This window comes from Hesperophylax consimilis, chromosome 3, assembly GCF_061612785.1.
Source record: "Hesperophylax consimilis isolate HC1 chromosome 3, BYU_Hcon_1.0, whole genome shotgun sequence".
Taxonomy (NCBI): domain Eukaryota; kingdom Metazoa; phylum Arthropoda; class Insecta; order Trichoptera; family Limnephilidae; genus Hesperophylax; species Hesperophylax consimilis.
In genome coordinates, this window is record NC_142838.1 from 855,059 (window position 1) to 882,421 (window position 27,363).

At 34.4% G+C, this 27,363-nt stretch overlaps 1 protein-coding gene across 1 annotated transcript in view; it reads right to left on the bottom strand.

Moving 5' to 3' along the window:
- LOC149424812 (uncharacterized) overlaps positions 1-26,354 on the bottom strand; it is a 129,948-nt gene extending 103,594 nt beyond the window's left edge. Inside the window, exon 1 of the mRNA XM_089647144.1 lies at positions 25,696-26,354. The gene's annotated coding sequence lies outside the window, so the exon portion shown is untranslated. The remainder of the gene's footprint in view (positions 1-25,695) is intronic.
- Positions 26,355-27,363: the final 1,009 nt, after the last annotated feature.

Genomic DNA, 27,363 nt, shown 5'->3' on the forward strand with positions numbered 1-27,363 from the left:
ATAAATATTCATTCATATTTTTTGAATCCAAAAGGAAAGAAGGTATATAGAAGGTGTCTTTGAAAAAAATATTAGTCACACTTTTCTAATACATACACCATCCCCCTTCTATGGGGAAAATGCGCGCTAAATAAACTTCTCTCGCCGAGGGAATATTATATCTATATGTTCGCATCAGTGAGATGCTTGTAGCACTTGTCATTTGTGTTGTAACGAAATGTGGAGGTCACGCAGGGGTTATCTGATTAGCGTTTACGTTTCATGGCCAGATATAATGATGTACAAAAGTGGAATTCCAAATGCATAAACACTAGTCGGGGTGACGTGTGTCGGGCCGGAATGCAAATAGAAGCCGTTTAATCAGTTGCACAGCCGCTTTCAGCGTAATGATAATTTTAACAGATGGATACTGGTTCGGCGCGCGCTGCTGATGCATAGGACAGCGGTGCAGTATGCACATTGCACATGCACGTGCACTTGCGCCGTACTCTGTTGCACATCATGCTCCCATATGTGACAAGGTGGGCACTTCAACTAACTAATGGATGGTCGGGAAACGACTGAAAATAATTACCAACTCGTGCAGAAAGCTAAATCCGAAAGTTGCGGACCCAATATTAACCAAAGGTAGGTTTAATTAAATTCTATCGCGGAGATGATAACATTTATATGATTTATGTCTTCCTGATAAGGCGTTTCCTCTAAACTAATAAGCAGCAGGCAGGGCATATCTCTTATCTCGTTGATTCCGATGTGTTAATTTATAAAAAAAAGACATATAAGTAAATGCAATAATTGCCTATTTTATAGTTAATTTTTATTATAATAACAAAATAATCACCGCTCATCGTAATAATATATTTCTTTATATGTACTTGTTTGTCTATTTTTTTTGGTTTCATTTTACATTTATCCTGATGAAGAAATCATTGGTTTCGAAACATGTAGATTATTTTGATTTTAAATAGTGGTGTATACAATGTTATTTATTTTCATAAGAAATAAATATCAGTAACTATAATATAAATAAGTTTCTTCACACAACCACAATCTATAAAACCTTGTATTTGAGGCATTTAGCATTTAAGCCAGGCCAAAATAACATAATGCTATAATTACAACATTTCGCGCCCCTTGGGCGTTTGGTATTTTGAGCGATGGCTGTGTTGAAATGTACATACTCGTATTATTGCAAGAGCTTGATAACACTGAATGGTACTGGCCGTAGACCGAAGAAAGGATAGACGTCAACTGCAGAAAAATATTCATAATCACAATCATGGAGGGTTCGCCACGTGTTCGCAATAATGCGCGCCAGTAATAGTAATAACTCCAGGCATAATAATAATCACAGACAAATCTTATTTAACTCAATTTCAATCATTCAATCCAAATGAGAACTGAAAATGAGGGACCAAAAATATTTATATAAAAACAAACTAAATATTCTAGTAAAACAAAATGTAATTGTAAAGATGTAAATATGTGGAGTCTTTTTTTGGGTGTTTTTCAATAAATGGGAAGTAATACATAAGCCGGAGTACCTTTATGGAGTGGAGTAAAAATTGGAAAAACTTAACAAAATGATGTCTTAAAAAGTACAATGGTGTACGATGTTTTCATGGGTAGAATTAACTCGATGACACGAATGTTCCGTCGAGCATACATGAAACATACGAGTACCTTGCCGCAGCGCAATCCCTTTGATTGCACCAGTTTCCGTATTTATTTTCATTGAGACATACGAGTGCCATCATTGTAAGTAGAGTGATGCTTCCACATATGTGTTTATACCTAAATTCGGGTGAGTAGCTACCGCTATCCGCTGTAAGAAATATCACCTACCTTCAGGAAATGAATAAATGCAAGCTACGAAAACCATTTCTTGAAATATATTTCAATACAATGCATATTTCAAATGAAACCGTGATCGCCCGGAAAATATTTACCGTTTGCGCAACATTTTATAATTAAGTTTTTAGTCTATTCCAGATTCCGCATGGTAGCCTTTAAATGGCAGCACGAACCCGAAGGCAAGTCGTGCTTTGTATTACATGTTCGCATACCGCCCAATTATTATCACTTCTACCGGACAAGAGTCGAATGGCATAGCTCTGATCGCAAAGCTCTCACCGAGGTGAAGCTGTGGTCCAGGTACTTTTAAGTCGTGGTTACATTTTGCTTACAGGTGTTTGGAAAGGTTGTTGCTCGGTAGGGTTAACCCCCGATATTAAGGATGTTATAATAGCGATAAATGGCGATGGATGCAGGCTCGGAATGCCTTTCACTCGTTAGCGCGTCGGTACCCGCACGTGACCCGTCACATTTCCCGTCCCAGGAAACCGCTGCAGACTCTTGCCCATAATCTCATGAACGCCTGAACGGCCAAATTACGCAAGGAAATAGATATGGAGGTACATTGTGACAAGTTTACTAGCGCTAATTCAGTTCCAGGTTTGAATGAGATGGAAAGACTATTTCTCAGATTAAGTACAGAATGAACGCTAAAGCAGTAAAAAGCTACAAGTCTAAATCTCGATACTTGATCGCTCTTGATTAGTGCGTAAACACAAGGAAATGCTCCACTTAGTTCGTGCTTAGCTCACATACGGACTGGGGCGACCCGACGCGAACGAAGACTTGATTGAATGTGATCACTGATTATGGTACGTTGGTACGCAGTGCAACAAGAGAGGAGAAATGATATCAGGTCACTGTCACAATTAGATGCGGAGAATAGAGTAATGGACAGCAGAGCGGACATGTTGCAGAACAGTCTGGCCGTGAAGCTCGCTACAGACAGCAGAAAGCATGCAGAGAGTACAGAATAGTGCCCATTGCACACATCTTCCGCGGATGGAAAACAGCGAAGCGTAACAGGAATCTCATCTTCGGAGAAAGTTGGATGTGGTACGAATCTGCTCGTGCGGATCGCCGCTGGATCTAAATCTAGATGCGGATTCTGTGATATTTACAAGTGCGTGTGAATTAAATCTATCGATGAGATGACGCACTGATAAATGGACTTTCATTTATTCAATGTACTTCTTATCTGCCCCTCATCAGTCACTAAGTACGCAAATCGAGCGAACTGCTAGTTAATTCTTCTGGTTTTTCTATTTATCTCAAAAATAATCGTAGAAACAGGTGCAAAGCAGCAGGATGTAATCTACATGCGAGTTACAAACTCGGCAGGATGTTATAATTGCCCGCCGAGCTATCAATTCTGCACTACGTAAAATAAGTGCATTCAATCAATTACATGCCACATAATTTAACAATATGAAGTTTTATAGGGTTTAAAGTTGATTAGGCATAGTTAATTACGCTTTGCAGGTGCGGGAAAGATATATGCCATATTATACAACATACTGTTACTTGGTACAGAGAAATGGTGTGAGGAAGGAAAAACCGAATCCTTTGGCAATCGTTTCAATTTGAAATCGTGGGATCAATGGCGACCGGAAGTGACTAGTGACTAGTCTGCAGCCGCTGGACCGAGGCGTGAGAGCGGCCACACCTGTAACTAACGAACTAACCGCAGTCCGCACCACTGACCGATAAGATTCTAAATAAAACTTCCACCAAGCTTCAGAGGGGAATAAACCTGAGTGCAATCAATTAGCAACAATGTTTGGTATTTATATTTTGGATACTTTCTGGTAATTAATTAGAAAAAAATTACTGCACGATATTTTTAATTCAATTGCCCATTGTTTTTTTACATATCGGAGCTGAGTGTATGACGTTTGTCTGAGTAATCTATTGTTTTTAAAATGTGCATTTTTATTTAGAATATATCATTGTAAATTTGTAATGTAGTATGATAGAAGTATAATGTATTTAATTTTCTGACTGATAAATGTGTATACGGTTTAAATATAATTATTTTTAATATTCATTTTTGTGCTATATATTCGTACAGCGGTTGTGTGTGTATTTTTATAAGTTCCACCCCATTCTATAATGCCATACTGTATTAGTGATTGGCAGAAAGCAAAGTATGCCATCTATTAAGCATATGTCTTAGACATCTAAAGATGTATGTTAGTTTCCTCATTATGTCTTTGGGTATGTTTATGTGTGTGGACCATTTTAAGCATTGGTCTACTGTTCACGAAGACAATCGGAAGAAAAGCAGGAACCCGCTTGTACGAGTAGTTTGTAGTAACCGCCGTGCATTAGATATTAGATGACAAGACTGTTTGCTTTTGCCATTGTTGCCATCCACAGAATCCAGAGTCATCGCGCCGTGCATTTCTAACTAAGCTTGTAGTGGCTCAATGACAGGTTGTTGGTTGACGTGTGGAAGCCGCCTATGGGATACTCTCAATTCAAACTTCCTAGGTACGTTCTACGTCTACGTTCCACCTAGACGATAATGGCCTAGAATGACGGTGGACATTTTCATTAGACGGGACATTAAATAACATATTGATTTCGTTTATATTGTGCATTACGGAGAGAGGAAACAGAGATTAATAGTCCGAAAGGCTCAAGTTAGTTTTGCAATTCAAACGTAACATTATTGTGTTTATAAAGAATAAGTAGGTGCAGGCATCTTATAACCAAACTTGCGGAAGTATTTTTTAGAAAAAATCAATTGAATTTTGAATGAATACATTAATATTGTGAAAGGTCTTAGAATGGTTTTCACCACAACAAAAAATAGAATAAAAAAGTAGAATAATAATATCTTTATTTGAGAAATTTGCAACTATAACTAAGAATAGTTTAAGTTGGGGTATCTCATAACCTGCCTTACTATGCTAGCGGATAGCCTGTGTTGAGGCAGTCATTTTAAAAGTTAATTTAAATACATATGTATATAGCTATATTTATATAATAATATAATCGCTCAATATTTTTGTTAGATCAATAATTTCGAATTTGGGTGTGGGCACCGGTAAAAGCCCTATTAATACTTTTTATCCAAGATTATGCTCTTTTTTAAATTGTTTGAGTATCACATTTTTTATGTTCTCTGGAAGAGTACTATACAATCTTGTTGCAATGTACCTAAAATTTCTTTGACCGAAAGTAGTATGCAATACAGGAATTTGTAGTAAATCTTTGTCATTGTTTCGAGTACAGCGAGTATTTTAACTTTTTGGGAAGTATTTATGTATGTTTTTATATAGGTGCGTGAGGATTGTATATCTGCCGAACGTCAAACACATACATAATATTAAAGATTAAATTCGAGTCTGTAATTAGAGATAGCCTAAGGATTATTTTTAGTATAGTTTTCTGTGCTTTTATGATTGGGTCAAGATGAAGTGCCACCTCCCCATGCTATGATTCCATACTCAATGATAGATTGACAGACAGCAAAGAAGATCATTTTCAAGTGTTAAATTCAGTCGACACGACAGGTGCGTCATTTTGCATACTTAGTTCCAGCTTTTGACACGTTTATGGCCACGGCGTATCCGATTCGAACGATTCGTATCCGGAACTGCACGTGTATTTTTGAAAGTGTAAATTGATTTCTCGCAATAATTTCATAATTTTTAATATTATTTACGTTTTTAAAAGGAAGGATAGGCAGTGTTTATGTGCCTATATGGCATACACGCCTCTGCCTACTATCACAGTAGAGTACTAGAGTATCGGCATCTGCGCTTTGTTATCTTCACTGCTAGCGAAATACTCGTTGCAACAAACCTGTAGATGTAGATAATGCAAAAATCAAATAAATAATTGAATTAAAACATTCCTCGTAATCGTTTTAAAATAAGCGTCGAAAGCGAAATAAATTAATGCAAATAATGTTTTATTTTTAACGGATTATATTATATTTATGAGAACCTAATTATGAATAATATTAAAGCATTGTGTACTTCGATCGCGTAATGAAGGTACTTCGTTAAATGATTATGACAGATTTCTTTAGTAGTGTTACAGTTTAATTGCACAATATTAAAATTTCTAGTTTTAACATCTTTTGGGAGAAAGTGTTGCCCGGACAATAGCTTTATGATATGCCAGGTTGTCAGGTATCTACTTAATACGGTTACCACATTATTAGAATGTCTTGGTGTATTTTCTAAACAAATTTAATTTAATCGTACTTATAAAGTAAGGTACTTTGCGGTTTTAGTAAGTTTACCGATAAAGTGCATATTATGGTATAAAAATAATATAAATAGAACAGGTTGATAATATGTAATTTACTAGTGAATATTTTGTTACAAAAAGCGTTTAATGTGATTGAAAATATACATTTTCAGGATCCACGACAGGTATCTGGATTATAGACGGGTTAAGTATAAAAAGTTTCTCCTGATTAGCTTTAAAATGTATTTTCACATTTTAACCAATGTAATTATGGTTGGCTGTCAAGCATGACGGTCCATGCTTAACTGATTCAAAAGAAAAAATGTTCAAAAGCTGAAACCGGTCAAGAGACGGTGTTGAAAATTCAAAATGGCACTGATAGTCGATTTTATGTTGATGACGATGGAGTTCATCAAATATGGTGGAATCACCCCGAGTTAATAAATGTACATTTTTTAATGTTTCTTGATGAAGGTTGATTAATTATATATTCAGAATTTGAACAATCGAGACGTGGTGTGGTCTTCGAGACCGATATATTTAAGATATATAACACTGGTTGGAAATATGCTCGGAATTTGAATAATTCAGACGTGTGGTCTTCAGGACCGATATGATCAAAATATGTAACACTGGTTGGAAATATGTTCGCAATTTAAACAATTCAGACGGTGTGGTCTTCACGATCGATATAGTTAATATATGTAACACTGGTTGGAAATATGTTCGCAATTTAAACAATTCAGACGGTGTGGTCTTCACGATCGATATAGTTAATATATGTAACACTGGTTGGAAATATGTTCGGAATTTGAACAATTCAGACGGTGTGGTCCTCGGGAACGATAGTATACATTGTGTGAATGCCATCAATTGTTGCACTTTTGTGTAGGCGGCTGACAAGTTGCACAGCAGTTTGCAAGCAAAGCGATTTCTAATAAACAAAAGTATCAACTTTCTCATGGTTTACCTGATTGCCTTATCAGTATCACGAACCACAATCACTAAAATATTATCTAAATAAATTGCAATTACAAAGCTCTCAAAAAATGCAATTTAATTTACTATGTTTCGTAGAATTTGTGTTATATTAGAAAATAGTATTGTATCTATATTTGAAAATGTTGGTGGAAATATAATGTTACATTTAAATCCATTCACTTCCTCCGCTACAAAATGTAATTATAGTTTTGGTATTAGTTTATAAATTAATCATTCAATTTTATAAACATCTCAGCGCCCTTGAGGTGATTTTGCACAAAAACGGCGCTATACAAGTCATCCAATTATTATTATTATTATTATTATTAAATACATATACTAATCTGAAGATTTTAAAAACTATTTTTTTTTTTAAAGTAATTTATTATATATAATATTACACTGTGTAGTCTAGACAGAGCCTATCTCTCTGGCGCAGTTTATAACAGACATACTAACACAATTTTACATTAAAAATCAAGACAATCAGCATCGTACTATTGGAAACACGTACTAAACAGATTTTAATATAAGATCGTTGATATTTGTTCTGTCTTGGTTGATAATTTAAGACACGGTGCCTAATTTATAATTAGAATAATTGAAATGTGTATTAAAGTTGAATAAAAATATACAAACAGTCAAAATTCTAACATTGGACAAATTTGTAGGCATCCACACTGGAGCGCGACGAGTTTTGTTATTAAAAGTTTATCGAACTAAATGCAAGTACTCCACGCCAAATCATTTTTTTTTATTTGGTACAATATTTTTTATATTTCAAAGTTTTCGGCCTCACTGGGTGGCTTGCCCGTGCTGAGGCCTTCATTTTATAATATGAAAATATAATCTACATAATACATTTAAAGAGAAAATAATACATTTAAAATATAATCTTGTGTGTTTGTGAGTGATGTGTGTTTATATTGGTTTTGTGTGTTACGTGTAGGTTTTATTTTTATTTTATGCTATGACATTTTGGTAATATTGTCTTTTTTGTTCTTTAATCCATTTTGTAATTTTGTGTGTGAATTTATTTTTACTTTCCTCAATTTTAATTCCAAGTTTTACACTGTTGAAAGCTTTTATAGCATGGTATCGGTAGTGTCTTTGTCTAAAGCTTGAATTTACTGTCGGAGTTTTTATGTTTTCTTTGTACGCTTGTCTAACTGGTCTGTTAGTGTTATTTTGTGTATGTTGAAATCTATTTTTTTTTGTCAAAAATGTAGTTTAGTAGTGTTTTAACGTATAATTGGCGTATATCTAGTACGTCACAGCTGTTGAATATTTGGTCTGTATCAGTTAGTCTATGTTTTTTTAGAATTACCTTTAAGATCGTTTTCTGTGCGGTTTCTATGTAATTGATGGCCGAGTTTGTTGCTCCTCCCCAAGCAATAATTCCATTTTCTATTATTGATTGGCAAAGTGCAAAATATATTGTTTTATTTTATACATGTTTCTTATGTTTAGGAAAATGTGTATTGTTTTGAGAATGAAATTAATTTCTTATAGATATTGACGACTTTATAATTTTTGTAGTGCGATAGAAAATCTTAAATATGAACCATCCGACCACATCATAGCATGTTTTTTTATTGAGAAAACCAAACTGTATTTTGTCAGTCATGCTCTTAAGGCACCTGTCGGAAGAGGGCTTTGAAAATAAAATTCCTTTAAAGGGTTCCGGAGCCGAGCCCAGAGCTCTGTGCCCTGAGCCGTAATCCGTAAATAAATAATATTCCCCGACAAATAATCCGAAGGCTGATTTCTCGATAGTGTTACGGAATTGATCCCCCGCCGCGAGTGACGCGTGCTTACCTTTTGTTATCAAAACTCTAAATGAGTATTAGGACTATGTCCTTAAGGGATAAAAAATAGATTTTCCGTGTTTTTGTCGTAAGAAAAGAGCGGATGAAACACGGTCAGAGATAAGCAAGCTTCGGTTCACATAAGACAAGGTTAATTTAGTTTTTTTCTTCGGATGTTTTCTACTACGTCAAAAACAACAAACCATGATTTTAACAAAATATCTAATACAAGCAGCTGCTTTATTAGGAGAGTGATTGAAATATTTGGTGTTGATATTGTTATAAAATTGTATCCTTATTTATATGTTTCAATAAAAAAAATGAAAAATCTTATTTCGAAAACTAAACATTTTTAGCGTTTCATCTACTTGAGTGAATCGAGCGTAAATTTAATCATTTAATTGGTAATTTTTTAAAGAAATACAGGTTTTCTTTATTATTTTCACCATCCCGGACGTTTCTGTAAGCTTTTTTAAGATATACAATTCCGTAAAAAAAAAATAATAATACAATTTGGATGATTTGTATAGCGCCGTTTTTATGCAAAATCACCTCAAGGGCGTAGTACATTATGTTGATGTATCTCATACGGTTAGCAATGAAAGCGATCAAAAATATTTTTTTTACTACTTTATTGCAAAACATCGACTTTTCTATACTTTCTATGAATTACCATTTCTATACCTTCCGGAAGCAATACTCTAAATCATAGAGAAAACCCTTTCAAAATCCGTTGTGTAGTTTAGAAGAATTAAGCGCACAAACAGACAGACGCGGATAGCGACTTTATTTTATACTATTTAGAGATAATTAAAGATAAGAAAAAAGAATACCCATTAGTACAGAGTTATTAAAAGAAATAAAGAAAAAACAAAAAAAAAACTAAAATGCTAAAATGTTTAATCAGTACAGATTTATATTTCGAATAAGGTATATTAAAAACATCAGCCAACGTTGTATTATTATTATAATTACATTTTTTTCCGACATTATGTCCGGGTTAAATCTTCCCCACAGAAAAACTAAACCATTCCACACACTTTTCCACAAATGTTCACTAGTCAATCCACATTATGCAAGTGCATTATTTTCATTATTACGAATTTACTCCGAATACCTACCTGAATCTGAAAGGGTGTCGTAGGAACTTTCGAAAAATTCGCTGATATCACAAAAGTATTTATAAATTCCTATATATCCTGATAATTTCTGGGTTTCCAGGTCTGTGGTCACCCTGGATTATGACTTCAGAGGTCTGAATTTGGATTTTTTTACGTAATAGCAGTTCAACTTCAAAAAAAATTCGTACCTCTTTGTAGAAACCCTTTCAGGAAGGAAACTCTTTTCGGAACACTTCTTTTATTATATCAGGCTGAACAAAGAAAGGGTGCGGAAGACTTTCAGCCAAAACACCCATCAATCTTTGCGTAATATTGTTCGGTTATCCATTTGGCTGATGATAGTATGATGGTAGAAGGTGATACTTGGGGAAAGCGAAAAGCGAGAGGAGCCACCCCCTGGGGGTAATCGGCCGTTTCCCAACATAATGTAACCGAGAACATGTATCACATAACACTTTACGCATTTTGTGAAACATAAAAGGAGAATATTATGAGACATGTGTAATGTTTCCGAAAGCTTTCGCGACACGAACAGAGGGTTCCGTGTAACTTCCAATAATAGTGATAGTTGTACGGTTTCTGATCTGATTTGAAACCATAATGTGCCATAGACCGAATCTTTATAACTACAGACAAAGACAAAGCACCTAACAATGAATCCAATATCTATCAGAAAGCCCGCTATTCGCCTGGAGGTGAATCATTAAAAAGCGTGACACTAACTCGATAAACAGTATATTGTCATTGTGGTCAGAGATTCGATGACTATTTTCCTGAGTAATTAAATGATTCAATTAGTATTTTTTCGGCCAACGGCATTTAGATAACGCTGGTTTTAGTCCACATTAAATTCTGATTTTCATCACTATTGGAGTAATCGAGTCGAGTAATAATCGACTTTTGGAGTCGAGTCTACGCTTCGATTCACCTGTTGCCCGCTTGTAGTGCGAATTTCCGGACACTGTATATAAATATATACAGTGAGGAAACAGTGTCTAAATTAACTAAAGTTTATTTAAATCTTGCGAAATGTAAGTCCATATATTATATTATAACACTTCAGAAATATATCCGCTCATTCAGCAGCTGTGATTTGGTTATTTACCCTGGCGCGGCATGCGTACAAATAAGAGGATAAAACAAACTCTACTTAGCATCCTGTATATGAAGTTATATTTTGTCAGAAACAAAAATCATCAGGACGATTAGAACAAAATATTACAGGGATAAGAATTGATAACACAACCTCTCCATCCCACAATACCATATTATGTTGTAGCTATTGATTGAAAAGTGAGAAATAAATACATTTGATGACTTGTCAAACAAGTCATCAAATGGCTATTCAGCGCCATTTTTTTCATCTCCGTTAAATACCGATTCTAAGTCAGTTTCAGCTTTTGAACAATTTGTGATCCGCAGAAGAGGCAAAATAGCATGGTTAAACTTCATGGTTAAATTACAATTTTAAAGAAAGATGAAACACACCTAGAATCAGTTCAACGGGGGTTTTTCGATCTCAAAAAACAAAATGACGACGAATAGCCATTTGATGACTTTTTGTCAAGTCATCAAATGTATTTATTTTGCACTTTTTCAATCAATAGCTACAACATAATATGGTATTGTGGGATGGAATGTTACATTTGAATTTCTGCGACGAACGACTGGGCCTTAGTTTTTGTTAAGGATTGATCTGAGAGAGTAGAAAATTCCAAAGATCGAGTTAAGTCATTTTACTAATACCTGAGTAGGAGAAAAAATATATTTCTATTAATTTAATTTCAAATACATTATTACCGCGGAGAAAAATGAGTACTATTAAAATCTCTTCAAATTATTGGTAATCCGATTAAAAAGGGAATTAACAGGTTTCCTGAAGCACATGCATTTGCCTTGATTCATGCATTATGACGAAATGCGAAGATATTTAGATTTTCAAGAACACGTGTTCCGAAATCGTGATTATATATTAGTAATTTACTAAAAGGAAACCTGTTAATTCTGACGCGCGGTCCTGGTCTATTGGACAGACCTACGGTTGTATTTTTCATAGCAAATCTCTAAAATAAAGTGGGAATATTAACGACATACGTGATGAAGTCGTGTAAAAAACAATATTAGGCGCGCGGCCTGGCATAATGGACGGACATACGATCGAATTTTCCCTAGCAGGCCTAGAGAATTGATCTTTCCGTGGGGTTTATTTTAATTATTACTGATGGATGAATTAATAAAAACAATCAATCAGATGTTTGTTGAGGAATCCCTCGGGAAGTTGCTTATAAAATCTGGCGCTTATTGCTAATTTTATAGTTGACAACCGTTTTTCATTAAATATTTCAATGGTTTTCGTACTGTTTTTATTAATATTAAATAACTTACATCCGTAGGGATCGCCCTAAAAATATATATTTATATCGCTACCGAAAATGTGAGCCACAAGCAAACCTCCGTTATTAGAGTCTTCTGTCGCCTTAAGAGGAAGCTACAATCCAAAAATGTATATATCCTTGGTATACCTTACATTGTAGGTAATAGGCATTACAATCGCTTGGCAAACGGAGTCTAGAAACGTTCGATTTCAAGCACAAAACTGGTTTTTATTTATTTTGTAAATCATTTTATAAGAAAGCAAAAAAGTTAATCAATTGAAACTGTCACAGATAATCTTAGCTATGATACTGTAATTTTTTAAAAGTTGTTTCCATTATGCGTTCATACATTTCTATTGAAAAAAAAAAATTTTTTTTATAGTTTACATTTATATTTTTTATTGAGTAATTTATTGTTTTATTTGTATTCTACTCAAGCGAACCGATAGGAAAACCTTCAATTTATCTAAAGCATATTTTTAAGTATTCATAATGTACACCAATTTGTTATAAAGATTAATCAAAATTGTGATTTAGAATTAAGCTTCGCCTTAAGGCCAGAAATCCCTTTATTAACCGGATTACGAATAATTTGAAGAGACTCTTAATAAATTAGCAATACTCATTGTTGTTCGTGTACTGACGCTGCTTATTTTCGACATTGAATGTTAGTGTGAATGCTTCCCGACGAGATTGAAATATTTCCTATTTCCTGGCCACTTCCGGCGGCTCCAGGAAGCAATACAAGGACTGCGTGCGAAGCCTCGCAACTCCCGATTTCTAAGGCGGGCGGGGCGGGGGCCCGGTCACAGCCTTGTAGGCAGGGACATAGCCGAGGTGAATGTCACGTGTCACTAAAACTTCCTACATCCCCACTGCCTTCGATAAACTTTTACCGGTTGTTCTAAATATTAACTTAAATAAAATAACGCGCACTGCCGTTCAATATATTATATACTTGAAAGGATCACTGATAGAGATTAAACATGTATTTATTAATAGAAAGATAACCTAACCCACCATACGTGCTTTATAGTATAACGACAGCCAACGCCGTAATCCTGAATTTTCGCAGACATAATTTATCATCAAACTTGCTAACTTTGGTTGTCTGCCTGTGATTGTAACTATGGTTCAATGATCTCGGATTTGTTTTAAATTTTAGTGTTATTTTCAAAATTGGAACTAATTTTACCAAGAATTCAATATAATATATTTATTATATATTTTTTTCAAAATTTTGACACATCAGTCAAGAATTCAGACTATGACGCAACCGATAACGAAATTGTTTTCGAAATGTTTTTTTCCCAGTATTAACAATAAATAAAAACGTTTCTCGCAATTCCAGTAGAATCCAATATGCTTTCTGTCTCTCTGTCGGATAACGTCAAGCAGACAAGATACACCTAGGTACTAGGCACGGGTGATGTCTCACTCGGGAATAAAGAAAAGTAATCTCGTATTAGAAGAAAATTCCTTTAAAAAAAAATTACCTACACACGATTATAACTACCTAGAAATTATATGAGACTTTCCATTAATATACATCAGTCGTCTGAAACTCAGACTCACTTATTAAAATCTCTTCTGTATGGGTTTTGATCGCGTTCTCAATTTTCAATTCAATATTATTCCTTTTAAATGGGAGCTTTCAGGTAGAATCCGGGCAGCCACTCAACTTCTCTCCGAGAAGACCTGGAAGAAGTGCGAGTAGCGAGTAGCGAGGTAGCCCCTACTGGGGACTAATTTATTCCGGCAAGTTGGCGAGATAATGAAGTGTACCGTTTGCTTGTATATTTTTTGTCAAATCTCGTTGCGAATCTTGTCACAACAAAATGTCAAGTTTCCAAACGTCTGTGTTGTTTCTGACACGGGGCATGTTTAATAACTCGATTAAAGTCGAATAATGTTCATTAACCTCCCTGATGGACGATCATATAATTTAACTTTAATTTGTCTTATTCATGTTACACTTTTTTATGTTAACATTAGGTACCTACCTAACTATTACGTTTTTTTTCATCTTATATTTATTTGTCTTTATTCTTATTTCTCTCTTGTATATATCATGTAATATGGCAGACTGGGATTGCACTACCCTCCTAGTCTTTCTGGATTCAAAACTTAAATAAAAAATTAAAACAGAGGGTTGAAGGTAATGGGGTGGGGACTGAGTGGGTGTATTTATGGATATTTATTGTGGCTCGGAGGGTATACTAAATGTAGCATTCCTCAGCCATAACAATTGCCGTTATGCGAATCCTCGTTTTCCCTGAGCTCTTCTGTAAGTTGAGGGAGGTAATATTTTGGGTTTATTTCTGAAGATGTGGCCAAGGTACAAATATTTTCTTGTTTATTGTAAAGTTTCCTTTCACAATTCCTTGTTGGCCATGATTTCCTGTTTTATGAAAAAATATATTACCTATACATACAAATTAATAAATAAAAATATATAAAAAAGTAGTTGTTAGATCTGGTATAAAACTAATGCAAAGGAAGCCAATTACCATAAATATAAACAGGAAATTGTTTTACAGAAATTAATGCGAACGAAGATAAAAGATAATTTATACAATCCATTGCAGATGATTTAATAAAACTTTTTTTGACGTCTATATCAATTTATTAGATTTCTAAAGGAACCTGAAGCTAGCGATGCGTAAATCCTTTTTATACTACTCATAATTGAAATAACTTTTAACTCATAAAAATCATATTAAGGTAAGAATCATCCTGGCAAGACAAAGATCTTTAAAACTTCTGGTAATTAAAGCAAGTGCAGACGGTAGAAGACTTGTTCGCCATCTTTATGGGATAAACGTCCCCGCGATATATTAAATTATGTATTTATTGAATTTATATACCAACTGAAAGAAAATGCGAATAAAGCGAAGTCAAAAGACCAGAACAGACAATTAATCAAATGGGATTAGATGAAATATAATTTATTCTGGTGTTTTTTTTTTAATATAACTTTATATATTTATTACGAATGCTCTGCTTAAGTATTGCTCCCGAGGCGCTAATGATCGCTGATAATAAAACAATCCGTATAATGCTAATATTATGCAAAAGAGGAAAATAGTATTCTCTTAGCGAGAAGAAAATTTAAAAAAGCAGGAAATGGTACAAACTCACGTTCACGAGGTTCAAACCGCACCACGACCATTTGGTTTATTTGCAGTTACTGTAGAATAGAAGATGCGGTTGAAGTGAAGTCCTAGGGAATAGCTACCAACCCTCTCCGCCTGTTCCGCGTGCCGTAGATATGTCTGCGTCCATGTCTACGCCGTAGATGTACGAAATCTACGCAAGACTGTTCATTGTTTTGATTTAATACATTTTTTGTGAATTTACATAAAACAGACTAAAGGAGAGTGCTAAAGGGAAAATTGATGAGACAAACAAAAAGCAGAGACTGATAAGTGATATGGCGTTGTGAAATTTGTACCGTAAAATTAATGATAAATTGTACCTACGCGGGATGACATTTCACTAAATCCGTTGCGTAACATTAAAAACAACGTTTTAATAAAATATATTAACAACATTATTGTCAAATTATTACAAGCAATAATTAGTCGCTTGAAATATCCATACAAATTGAAAATATCTGCCGAGTAAAAATAAATGACGCCGACGGGAATTGAACCCGGGCCTTCTAATGTCCGGTCAGGTGTGCTCTGAGACCACTGAACTACGTCGGCTTTTGTCTGGATATTTCTAGCGATTAATTATTGCTTATAATCATTTGTTATCCTTTGTGCTATGCATAAAAAACCTTGTATTATAAACATTACTTTATCATTAAAAAATTGCCAATTTTAAAAGGTCTACCTACAACAGATTCGTCCAAAAACTTCATTACACCCTTTTATAAATTTGCAGTTCAAAGGTCGCGGCCCCCAACTTTATTATTTTCGTACCCAACTTTCATCATTTTATCTCGGGCCAGACGGTGCGATGCCCTTTGGGGAATAAAAGAGCAGAAATCCCTTCTGCTCGGAGGATACAATGCTCATATCGCCTTATTGGAGATATGTGACCGGAATATTATTATCTCAACAAACCCAAATCTCGCAATGAACTGAAGTTACGAGGAGTTACACCCGTTAGAGATTTAAGGGCAAAAGCAACTTTGATCTTACATCCAATATCGACGCCTTATCCACATAGTGGCGCATTTGTTTTTCTTTCTGTATTCTGGTGTTTAAATCAACATCATCATAAATACATATAAAATATAATACGTGTTTGTTTCTATATTGCTTTCTGTTGACATCGGTGGCACGAACACAGATGACATTCGTAAAATGAAGGAATGAAATACTGGTCCAGAAGAAACGTTAGGCAGCAAGAAAAATTGTAAACATTACAGTTGTTGTAGTTTTATATCGATTCTTCTGTAACTGTCTTTATTGCAGACTTCTCGGTGAGCTGAGTGCCTCTTGATTAGGTACTCGTATCAACAGCAAAATATAGAAACTCTTATTTTTTATTTTGTATAAATAAAGTAAGTACAGGATAATTTATTATACATGATATTCATTGAACGTTTCAATTACCCTATCAGTAGAGAAATATCGGGTCTAACTGGGAGCTGGTCTATTTACTAATTAAATAGATAATATTTATAAATATTTAAGGTGGTAAGTATTAAAAGAACACAAGTAAAAAAAATAACAATACATAAATAAATTGCAACAGTGTATATCTGAAAATCATCGATCATTTTGTAGGTTTTCTGTAAAAAAAAGGAGTTTCAGTTGTTTTTAAAATTTTAAATAGTTTTTTTCACTTTTTATTATATCGGGTAAATCGTTGAATAGCTTAGGGCCTAAGTATTCATAATGGTGTTGTGCAACTGTATTACCAGATGTTCTAGGTCTTATGCTTCAACCCAATCGGCGCATAGTACATACTTATAAGCCATAGGTAAGCAATAACTACATTAGTGGTAATACAAAGGCATAATAAACTATCGCACCTCGTATAAAGGTTATAAAAGGTGGCGTATAATTGGGTATTACGATTCTAACGAGAGCTTTGTTAAGATTATATAATAATACGTAGGACAAGATGCGGATTAAATTAAGGTACTTTCATTATTTTCGAAATTTCTTGCTTACAAATGGAATTCTATGACATAAGCAAATAGAAGAGTGAAGGATTTGGAGTACCTATTCAAAACTTCAGCCGAATGTATTAAATTTCTACCTTCTTTCAGTTTCCTATTTTATTAAATTTACTCTCTAACTTTGCTTTTCTTATCGTCTAATATTTTTTTACAATACAGTATGCAATTAACATTGTACCCAACCCGTAACTAGTCATTCGATCTAGATGGTTGGAATAAAGCAAATTAAATTACTTTTAATTGACGCATTATATGACATATAATTCGACAAATTTAATGAGTGCGCATGGCGGAAGCAATTTTATACATCTGGGTCGTTGTTTAAGAAATACAGACATAAAAAATCGAACTCGCTACTGCAAGGGATAAATTCCATGACACCCACTTGAAGTAGAAAAAAGGTTTCAAAGTCCATTGGAATATGTTAATAATATTCGAAAGTTATGCAGAGGTTTAACTATTTATTAAGTTACATTACCCATTTGTAGATTAGTGCAAGTAATTAGGAAGGGATATAATCCTGGCATAATAATAATGATTAGTTGGAAATATATTCGAAAGTTTGACACATTTCCTGTTCATTTCGTTATCGTAATATGGAACAGTTTAAAGGACAAATTATGGTTATGGCTTTGTGGCTAATTAGAATAATAATTAGTGACTCCTAAAGTACACTTCAGAGGAACTTGTCATAATTATATATGCCTATACAGTGCTTGTGTTACGTATGGTGGAAATGTACAGATATATTCCTTTACGTTTCATGGAAGCGTTCGATTATTTTATTACTTTTTAAAATGATAATTCAATAAATGATATAAACGAGACAGATTTCAAAGACAGTTTAAAGAGCCTGTATTAGAATTGGGCTAAATGAAGGATAATTTCAATATTGGAAATTAATTAAATCGATAACCAGATTCATTCTAAATATAATTGGTGGGTTTCAATCACTGCGGACTTTGAACGTCAATCAGGGCGGATTTTGTATGTTAATTTTGAAATCAATTGAATTTATCAAACATGATTTATACATAAAAAATAATTTTGTTTATTTATTGGTTGATTTCACTTTGATTCAAGTTCTGCAAGTTTTTGTCTAAATGTAGCTACTGTAGATAAATATTTACAATCGTAGATTTTAAGTTAAAAAATACCAAAAAATATTTTTAAGAATTATTATGTATTCTGTGATCTCCAATAAATGAGCACTCGAAAACACCAGCTCAAATATAAATTGCGTGAATATTCCAGTAACAAATGTACCTGTCTGTTTTATTGAGAAAAAACTAATCTTTTAAGTAATTCTATTGCTGGCAGAAAAAATATACAAAGGCAAAATTTCGTAAAAATAACTCGAGGACACAATGTATTGAATGTCGTCACACCTCAGGTGAAAAAAGCTAGAACCCAAATTCCATGAAACGGAAAGATTGTGTTGTGTTCAATCGACTCAAAATAACGCTTTTGTAACATTATGTAGGTACAAATAGCACGCGTTAGGAACAGAAATTGCCTACTTTTGTCCGTCAAATACAATCTTGCAATGAAATTGAATGTATTATAAAAAGTATCTACCTTCAGACATTATGTAAAGTATATTGAGCCTGCTCAAAGGTCTTTCTGTACGTCTGTTTGTGCTTTGGTCGCATTGCTATATTCATACTACTTATTTTATTGAACATTCATTTTTTAGGCAACAACTCGAGCTGTACCTTCTCTAAAGGGGTCGGGATATCTAAAGGTCTGGTCGAGAGGCAGACCCCGAATACCGCAACCGACACATTGCTACTTTAAATCAATTCAATCAAGACCCAATAAACTGGGTATCGGATGCCGAAGGATTAAATATGTGGGAACTTGGAATCACGTAAGCCATGAGCAAGCATAATGGGACAAATTTACACCTTACATTAGACGACTGTGAGAAGATATTTTTATTTTATAATAAATTCAACAATAAATCACTATTGAACGTATCCGAGCTGTATTTGATGAGATGAAATACCTATTCGCAGCTTTGGTATTCATAATAATTAAATCATACAAAAAGAACGAGTATCATGTAAGAATAAGAAATAAATATCATAATTTATTTTATTATGTATTAAAATATAGTAATATAAAGGCTACACGTATCCTCGCTTTCACTCTTGTAATCTCTCAAAATAAATTGTATCGGTGATTTCACCATTAAGTATATTCACTGTCAATTTGACTGTCCTAGAACGGGAGACCTTCCTAGTTGGACAGCCAAAATCTATGCTGTAATATTTTTGTAACAAACAAATAAATAAATAAAAATAAAATAAATAAATACGTGTTCTTACATACCTGGTAATGTATCTACATAAAGGAGGTTACCGTGCGAGTGATTTGACTCTAGACCGGTGGTTATGGGTTACAGGTTCGATTGCCGATAAACATATCAAACCAAAAAAATATAAAAATGTTGGGATTTTAATCAGTATTTTGAGATTTGATAGTATTAGTAGATCTCAAACCGCCGTGGCAAGTTAAGTATCGTAAGAAGGCAACTTCTATTTGCACAGTTTAGTGCCGAGGATATTGAATAATAAAGTTTTATGAATCCGATATGCCGAAGCAATCATCTAAATCAAAGGTTTTATCGCCTCGCGCTCAAACGGGAAGTAATCTTCGGGAAAGTTAATGGTTTAGTGCGAGCACGCACAAATAGGCAAGGAGTGGTCGGGCTGTACATGTACATTGTACATTACCACTGTGGACTGTGGACTGCCGACTGACTCCGCGAGAAGCTGGGTAAGCTGGTAATGGTAGTGTTACACAGTGGCAGTGTAGCGGTACCGGCGCGGCCGCGGCAGGTACATCGGGTGTCGGATCGGATAAAGCGACACCAACTAGTGTAGACACCCATCACCACTTGTGATGTTAACTGACCACCGCTGTCGCCACTCGTCACATTTCCGATGGGCAAATTTTATAAAGCGCCACTAACTATAACTGACAACTATCAAGCCGTTTCATGTAGGCAGAGAGGATGAACTCTCTCTTTGACACAAGCTCCTTACCTCATTCACATCTGTCTGTTAATCTGATTCATGACCCGCCTCACTTAGTCGCCATTATGTTTAAAACAAATTAGGTAGATAATGTTGTAATATCATTTACATGAATGTATTCCTTGGGCTTCCCTGACTCCTTCTACCACTTCATTTCAAGTTATACATTTTACTTACACTCCTTTCTTCGTTCATCCGCTCTACACCAGAGCAGTCTGCATCCCTTCATTAATCAGCCTCGCATTATTTCCGGATCTCTAAATTTATAATACGATCATAAATGATTTGACCATACATACGCCTTAGGGGATCTCATTTCCACAGTATTCAGTTTACTTTCATCCCTCCTCTACCAGTTGTATGCCTCCAATCATACATCAGGATGGGTAATAGCACTTCATCGTGGACTGCTAACTACCAAGAAAGTTTGCTTTTTATTCTTTTATTGCATCGATACTACAATTATACAGCGTACAAACTTATACAGCGCCATTGAATAAAAATTCTCCCCAAGTGGGCGTTCACCTGATAACAATAACCATTGTATATAATATTACATTATGCCTTAACCGCAAAGTGTGTACATATTTAAATACATATGTATATTGAGTGGTGCTATGCTTATCTACTAAAAATTGTCAACAAAACTATATATGCAAACTTAGCCACGAACCTACTCTTAGCTTGCTAATTAAATGATAATCAAAACAGCAAGTTAACTGACACACAGAGAAGTTAAATAATGTATTGTTAACCTTTAGAGCTCAGACAAAAATAATATATTTGCAAAAATAAAATGTACAATGTACCTGAACGTTTAACGAAATTTCTTTTAATACCATCGCTAATTAAAAAAATCTTATTTCATAGTGCAAAGCAATGATAGTGCACATTTTTCTACACATGTCATATTCCCGTGGGCAATTATTATGCATTCGCTTCGGCAGAAAAAAACGTTACAGGCGGTTGACAACAGCAACACTGGAGAGATAAGCCAGTACATTGTCAGTAAGGAGGGTTAGTTTCAGGGCCACAACCGCATTTTGTCAATTAACCTTTTTGTGGTGAGATTAAAAAAAACCCTCACAAAGCGCCGGTATATTAAACATTTTGGGTACCTGTACTCTTCTATCATTTGTTATTTTTATAAAATAAGTATCAGCAACGCATAATGCAAAAGTGTGGTTAAAATAAATGTATTTCGTGGGGGTTTAAAAAGGTACAGCAGGTCCCATTGTGTTGTTTGGAGGTAGGTACCATCGAATTCTAGTGTCCTGAGACTCAATACTGTACAAATGAGATCCCCGAGGCGTAGGTGCGGTAAAAGGACCGTATCACAATTGTTGCGAAGATTCGGAAAGAATGCAAAGACAACGTAAGCGTAATGAATAAGATTAAGAAAGGGACGCTTAGATGGTAGAAGTGGACGCAATCGTATATTGAATAGGGCCATTTTAAGAATTAGTATAATATAACAGTAGAAGGTTGTTTAACGCTCCATCCTCCCTGCCTACGGTGTGATGGTTAGTTAGTTACTCCTGAAGAAATAACCACACATTACACAATGCTGGTGTACTTCATTTTACGACTTGCGAAATGAAAAACAAATAATGATTACGGTGAATTCATACAAATTCATAAGAGGCAGTAAATGTTTATTCTGTAATTTGTATACACATACACAACTAGACTTTATGTGGCGGGTTAAGGAAGGGGCTGTGGGAAGACGTAATTAGTCAATGCGGGTCTTGAAGAGGCCCGGATTTAAAATACGGATGCATGCAGGTAGGGGGAGCAATAAAATTAATGGAAGTCTTTGGATTATATGAGGTACCTGTTTCAAGTAGCTGCCTCAAAGCGGTTGAAATATTAGTTATTTTAAAAAGTAAGGCCCTTCCACAGGAGTAGGCAAGGATACGATACGATACGTTATGCGCATTCGCGTTTCTAAAAACTTGCCGTGCACAGTCCGTACACGACGCGACGCTACTGAAATCACGAGACCCGCGTTGCCGCCACTTTCGGAAACGTCAAAACTAGCTTTCATAACCTCACTCACAATTCTGCTGTGGTTGTCATTTTTTGTTGACTGTTTTGTTCCTAGCATTGATCCACTACAGCACACGCATTGTTATAAAATGGTGACGATGGCTATACTATCACATTTACTAATTACTCCGCCATGTAAGAGGAATACACAAGCCAAACATATGTATATCCTTAGTGTGTCATATCACAACGAATATAGGTAATAGGCAAAAAAAAAAATCGCTTGGCAAACGGACTAAAAAGAGGTTGATTTTAGCGCTAAAGTACTTTTTATTTATGTTGTGAATAAATTTATAAGAATGAAATAAATATAATCAAGGGAAACTGTCAAGAATAATCTTAAACAATATTTTTTTTGTTGTAACTTATAAGCAATATTAAATTTCTAATTTATTTATTTATTGCATCTCATTATACATAAACCATGTCTTTTCTCGTGAAAATCAACCCCACTAGGGCTAAGCCTGTATCGAGGTTAACAATTTACATTTGACTAAAGCAAAGTAGAGTAATCACAAACATAAAGTAATACTACATACAAACAGAAAATATTTGAAAAATAGAGAAAAAATATGTATTAGTGTTACCAGATGGGTAATTTGACAGTATACTGAAACAAATTTTAAACAATAACTACTTATTAATCATTATTCCCAAGAAGAAACAAATTAGATAGTAAAATACATTATTTAGTAGTTTGGGTTTTAATTTTTTTACAAAGTAATTAAACAATATATTTTAATTCCATTCAAACGAACCTATAGGAAAAACTTCTATTTATCCTAAGCATATTTTGGGTGTTCATAAACCATAGAAAATATAGTTATTTCACATTGAGCTTCGCCTTACGCCAGTCGCGGGGGTCACCGACGAGTTTACAAAATGTCGGCAACGCATGCCCGTGTACTATTCTATGGGCCAAGGTATGAGGGTGGTCACTAAGATGCTTGAATCGACGAGTATCGGATACTTGCGTATCCCTATAGAAGAAGGGTCTCTTTACTTTACTTTACCTGCATTTTATTGAATTGAATAGGAAACCAGATAAGAAGTACCAATTTATATTGGATGGTACCTGTTTATAAGAAATAATAATAATCCTGTGTCATCATAAATAGTTCTTTAAGTGGAAATATTAAAAATAACTTTTTGAAAAGGATTAACGACAAGATTAAGCAAAAACATTACATAAGTAACGGGACCATACTGAGCTTATATATCATGTATTTATATTACAATATATAATCAAAATATTGCTAATACATACTAATGTATACAACGGCAATAAAATTAAGAAGCGATTGAACATAAAATCGGCAATATAATGTTTTAACATTATTTGAGTAATTACTACACAGACTTAAATACTTTATTCGTTTTCGAGAAATCGACAGTTTTTTATCAGTTTGTACCTACTTGTGTAATAACTAGTAATATGTACCTAAGTACCTACTATACCAAAAATAAAACAAATTATGAATTTCCTCCTTGTAGGTTTACTTCTAATACAAAAAGATATAAAAAATAATTAAATTAATTTATTAATAAAAAAATTATATTTTTGAAAATAGGGGTAAATTAGAAAAACAAATAATACAAAAATATGTAAGTAACAAAAAATAAAGCTTCTTATCATTGACAGATAAATGTATATCGCTCAATAAATAATGTTGAGAATTGAAAACATTTGAGTTGTCTTAGAAATTCGATACAGAAAAAACTGCAAATTACATGACGCCAGATGCAAATGAATGTTTTTCCAAAGGCTCAGTACCTAGTAATCGTTCAGTGAGAATAAGATGATGGCTAGAAAGGGAGATATGTAAATACGCTAATATCAAAAAACGATAATAATTAAGCGAAAATTATGAAAATATATAATAAACCAAGACTTGTTTAAAATAGAGTAAAAATCTCTCAAGCAAGATACACTGCGATTTTTTTCATACCTATAACATTATTAGTAAGAGAATAAAACGTGTTTTTTCTATTGAGGGAATTTCACATAATTATTATTTCGGCTTTATAAATGGGTCCCCCCATCCAGGCGTAGTGTGTTCAATTCCTCGGCTGGTTAAGTCCTCCATCACAACACAAGCAACATTTACTGCTTACTGTGGTGGTAGTAGGCGATTTTTAAATATTGTCAGGTTGTTCGTAAACCGGGAATGTTTTTGTCGATCTTATTAAAATAATTAATAAATAAATATTATCTTAAAAAATAACAAATTATATTAGGAACTTCAGAGTATTCAACGAAAATAATATGTATGTTATACATAGGTATAATTTGGGAATGCGGGCGCTTCGGAATTCATGTTTTCTGCTTTATAGTTTTTAAGAAAAATTTATAATTATCATTGATATTGACTGGATATAAAAATATTAATATGTAGGTACGGTTTGACAAAATATCTATTTATTTATTTTAATTACATTTAATTTGATAATGGGGAGGTAGATAGGTTCCTACACATTAAATGAATGATTCGGGTCTTTGTTTATTAATAATAGTTAATTTAATCTCAATCCATACAATGAAGACACCCCTGCCCGGGCCCGAGGAACTGACTATCCCATCATAAAATAATTTTATTGAAGTGTGATGAGTGCTTATATTTACTGCAATCGTAATAATATACATTGTCACTATCTCATTATCATTAGCACTATGCAAACCTATGGAAACAAGCTCGTGGCAACAACTAAGATTGAAAGGATCCCCATCGAATGATAAAGTAATTTTCAGCTATAACTTCAAAGTAAATATTTTCAATCCTCCTAGCTCACTTGTCACAGTCATGAGCCGTCACTGGAAACGGCTATTGAAATATATTTAAATACGTGATAATTACTCCTTTCCGCTCTCCGGCGGGGGTACGTTGAAGTGGTTGACAAATAATATGTCAAAAGAAATAACAGTCAATAGACTACAAATCGATTTACAAATTAACTTCATATTGTTATTATAAATATATAATACGTATGTTATTATTATTCCTATATTTGCATCTTGTTGAATTACACCTAGGGAGGACAAACATAACTTAAATTCAAACTCAGATTGTTTATATATATTATCAAATAAGATAAAATTAGAAATAAAGGGTAGGTACTTACAATATATTAGTGTTGTTAATTTGTCCCCCTGTGTTAAAAGAATGTGATCAGTATCTCCTCCCAATAAACTAAACAGTAAACACTCCTTGAAGTAGGTACACGTCTAGTCTCAGACAATGACCACGTGCTCTGTGCTCAGGGTTCACTGCGACCAGAGGCTGTGTGTTCTCTGCGAGCTGCGAATGGACCAGGACAGTACACCCACAGTGGCACTTTCCTCGGTAAACAGAAGACACAAGTTCGTCGGCTTAAAGATTCCCGATGATTATCTCAATCATTGAAATAATTAAGTAAGTACTCATTAATATGCACCAAACTATGTTGATTTCAACGAGCACTTCAAAATAAATCACTGACTTCAGTTCGACACTCAATTTTTTCAGCACTTCGAAGTCTATTTTTAATTTGTTTTTAATTGCCAATGCAACTAACATTAGAAATCACACACAGATAAAGTGTAAATAAGTTTTTTAATCGAAAAACAGATTGAATCGAAAGTAATAGTATATTCACTTAATGTTTTAGATATTATTAAAGTTAGTCACTGGTATTTGAGAGAAGGATTCATTCGGCAGACACATGATCGCTCTGATACACAACGTGCGTATGGTAAACAGACTCGCAAACAAGAGTACAACGAACAGTTCGGAGACAAACACGCGCTTCGCCGGCGACGGGCGTGAGGTGAATGGCGTTCTCGGCTGGCGCACTCCGCTAGACCTCGCTCGTATGACGCCAGCGGAAAGGAAAATAACAAACCCGAGTAAAAAGCAATAAACCGTCACTTCAGCTGTACGTCAGTAAATGTTATTTGTATTTACTTTTTTAATCCTGTACGGTTTTCTTGTGTTGGTTCGGTTATACTCGAAAAGCTCTGTGTTTGCATGCTTAGTTTAAATACTGGTACCGTTCAAAATACTCACGTTCATAAAAAGGGTGTGTATTATTTGTAGTTGAGATCTTTCAAGGAAGCGCTTTCGGTGTGAGCTTTTGTTGGATGTGTAAGTATTTATCTTTCAATCTGAAAGTTGCAGATTATTTCGCTCGGAGGAAGTGCGGATATTCGGGAATAATAAGGATTCAAGCACGGAGGCTCGCGCAGACAGCTCTAGGGATACCGAGGACCTTGCAGTAAGGACTCGAAGGCTTGCGTCCTGAAACTGTCTGCTCCTTTACGACTTCCACTTTCGAAGTTTGCCGGTAATTTGGTGGCAGGGCGGAGGTCTCGATGAACTGGGTAAAACATTCAAAGACATACACTGGAAAATTATATAGCCTTTACAATACCTTTTTTAGCGGCGTTTACATTAATGCAAGTGAAGACAGCAATATTTCGTGCTTTGATTTGGTTGAAACTCTTGATATATCTGACTGTAATGTAACCATAGACGATATTATATCTAAGCTGAAGAGTCTTGATTCCCGAAAATCCGCAGGACCTGATAATGTTCCGCCCAGGTTTTTAGTAAATTGTATGCATACATTGTCATATCCTATTCATAAGTTATTTACAAAGTCACTCTCATCAGGTGTATTCCCGGACCTTTGGAAGTTTAGTCTTTTAACGCCCATTTTCAAAAAAGGTAATAAGAGCGAAGTAACAAATTATAGGCCAATATGTATAATGTCTACTTTACCCAAACTTTTTGAAAGCCTAGTACTAGATAA